General features: G+C 40.4%; 1 pseudogene; it reads left to right on the plus strand.

Annotated features, from left to right (window-relative positions):
* Nucleotides 1–221: 221 nt before the first annotated feature.
* LOC127213227 (60S ribosomal protein L14-like) lies at nucleotides 222–881 on the plus strand (annotated as a pseudogene).
* Nucleotides 882–3,070: the final 2,189 nt, after the last annotated feature.

Here is a 3,070-nt window from a genome sequence, read left to right on the forward strand (position 1 = left end):
TTCTTCGGATCTTGCTTCATTGTCAAGAAAATGGGGAATTTTATTACTCATAGAATGTTACCGCCTGTTCTCACTTTACTACCCAAGACTTCTGGAAATGTGGCAGTACCTTAGAGCTTTTTATAAAAACTTCCTATCTTTTTTTTTTTTTTTTTTTTTTCTGGAGTCAGCAACTTGATCAGTATCTATTAGCTGATTTTAAAGCCTGGATGAACGCCAACATGGTGTTCCAGCGCTTCGTGGAGGTTGGCTGGGTGGCCTAGGTCTGCTCTGGGCCTCATGCTGGGAAGCTGGTCGCGATTGTCGATGTGATCCATCAGAACAGGGCATTAGTGGATGGACCTTGCACTCGGGTGAGGGGTGCCTTTCGAGTGCATGCAGCTCCCTGACTCCATTCTCTAAGTTCCCACACAGTGCCCGCCAGAAGTATGTACGGAAAGCTTGGGAGAAGGCTTTCCATACAAAATGGGCATCCACGAGATGGGCCAAGAAGATTGACGCCAGAGAAAGGAAAGCCAAGATGACAGATTTTGATCGTTTCAAAGTCATAAAGGCAAAGAAAATGAGGAACAGAATAATCAAGACTGAGGTCAAGAAACTTCAAAGAGCTGCTATCCTGAAAGCTCCCAAAAAAGCACCTGTTGCTAAGGCTGCCACTGCCACAGCGGCAGCTGCAGCAGCTGCTGCTAAAGCTAAGGTGCCAGCCAAGAAGGCGACAGGACCGGGCAAGAAGCTGCGGCCCAGAAGGCTACAGGCCAGAAGGCAGCCGCTCCTGCTAAAGGTCAGAAGGGTCAGAAAGCCCCAGCCCAGAAAGCACCTGCTTCAAAGTCAGCTGGAAAGAAAGCATGAGGCTGTACAAAGGAATAAACGTTCTTTTTGACGTGTTGGCAAAAAAAAAAAAAAGATTTTTTTTTTTCATTAAATAACCTCCCCTGTCTGCAGTAGCTTTGTGCTTACCTTTGCTATCTAATAATATGATTGCAGGCTTATAGTTCACTTAATTATTAACAAATATTGCTGGGAGCAGCGTGTATGAATTCATTCATCAAACACAGGCAGAGAACCTAAAGTGTTTGGAGACTCTGCTAGTGAAACACAAAGATGCATGACATGATAATACACATGTCCTAAAGGGAACGGCACTGTGAAAATCTGTACGTAAAGCACCGTAAGACAATTCCCACAAGTGTAGGCTTCTGTGCTTTGAAGAGTTCAGAAGGAGGAGAACATTTAATGGTGGTTTTTATTGAATACTTGATAAAAGAAAAAAAGATTTGATGTGAGCCTTGATGGATTTAAATCTGAGGATATGACCAAGGAAAAGAAATGGCCAAGAAAAAATTGAAGAGGGAAATGTGGGAGGGAGATAGTTCATGACTTCACTCAAGCCTCCAGATAGAGACACTCTTGGAACGAAGCAATCTGTGTCGTAACAAACTTCTCAGGTGATCCTGATGCGCACTGGGGCTTGGAAACCATTGGCCTAGAAATAAAACAGAGCTTCTGCAACAGAATAAAATGTTCTGTGGAGTGAAAAGTACCAGCTAAGGGCCCAGAGCTGCCTCGTGTTAATCTGGATGGCCAAATGTAATATATTTGGGCTTGGTAGGCAGAGCCTCAAATTAGACAGCACACCTTATGATCCAGCTCTGCTAGGTCCAGTTGATTATGGTCCTGGGAAGGAAATACTATCTCTTTGAGACTCAGCTTCCTCATCAACATGGTCATATATAAAGATCTAAAAAAGAAAAAAAGGGGGGCACTTAATATTCCTTAACCTGTACAATTAATTACACATTTGACCTGGCATAATATGCTTTTAAAATTACTCTGGAAAGTTACACTGTTTTAGAGGGGAGGTTTGTTTGTTTGCTTTTTCTAGAATTTGTATGCCTTGGGGGGTAATTGTGACAGACTCTGTTGCAATTCTGGCCCTACTGTCTTTAGTTCTACCATTCCAGTAATGTTACTTTCCTGGAATCTCATTTTGGAACCTTTAAAAAGTAAACCAATGCCTAAATTTTTATTCTGAAAGATTTTGTATGGGCTATTTGCCAAAATTACACAAGACACATACGTATGTGTGTGTGTGTGTGTGTGTTTGCACATTGTGAAATACATTTATCGTCTGTGCTGTATGTAATGAATAACACATCATAGTGCACAAAAATTCTCAAGTGAGTTTTTAACACTGACCAACAATTCCAGAATTTGTGATTGCAAAGGTTTGGGATGTTTGATAAACTGTCAGTCAAATCTTCTGCTTCTGAGTGTTGCAAATGTGGTCCCGATACTAAGTAAAGCTCATGGAGTGCTGGGAAATTAACAAGGTCCTCTGGAGGAGCAGCAAGTTCAGTATAAAGAATCGATCATCTTGATATGAGAGTCCATCAAAAAGTGCATGAGATGGTTATCAGACAAGGAAATTTCCAGACTTATCTCTAACTCAGAGAAGGCAGGGAGACAGAAACAAAGGAAATCCATTTCCACTTTTAAACAAAATTTCTACTTTTAAAATTTCTTTTAATAAAGAAATTATTCTACTCTCCCATGAAAGATACTCGAATTCTTAATTGGAAAAGCACAGCGAATTCTTTTTCATGGACCATTTCCACCTTGTTTCATGGTGGAATACTCAGGGAAGAAGGATACACATTTGTAAAACAATTCAATTTCTGTTCCTCTTTTTCTATAACATTATCTTCCTCTTTTGGTTTCTTACTTGTAGGCCCTGCCTTCTGTGAAATGTTTCAGTTCCCTCTCTGTATTTTTGGAGCACTTTTCTATCTTTCAACAGATGTGTCATGGGTACTTTTTACTTGGCTCCTTAAGACCCCGGTGGAAGACTCGTTACGAGAAGAGATACAAAAGGGGACCTTTATTTTTAAAGCCTCTGATTTAAGAAGCTACTTTTGCTTTGTGTGTTTGTTTGGAGTATTTTGTTTAGCTCATTGTCAAGGTTGGGGTTTCTTGGGAAGTCATTCATTGGCATAAAGACAAAGTCATTTCATTTTATGTTTAGTTTTGATTAAATATTTTTGCCCATCCTATACCACTGTTCATTTTGATT

Source organism: Phodopus roborovskii, unplaced genomic scaffold, assembly GCF_943737965.1.
Source record: "Phodopus roborovskii unplaced genomic scaffold, PHOROB, whole genome shotgun sequence".
Classification (NCBI taxonomy): domain Eukaryota; kingdom Metazoa; phylum Chordata; class Mammalia; order Rodentia; family Cricetidae; genus Phodopus; species Phodopus roborovskii.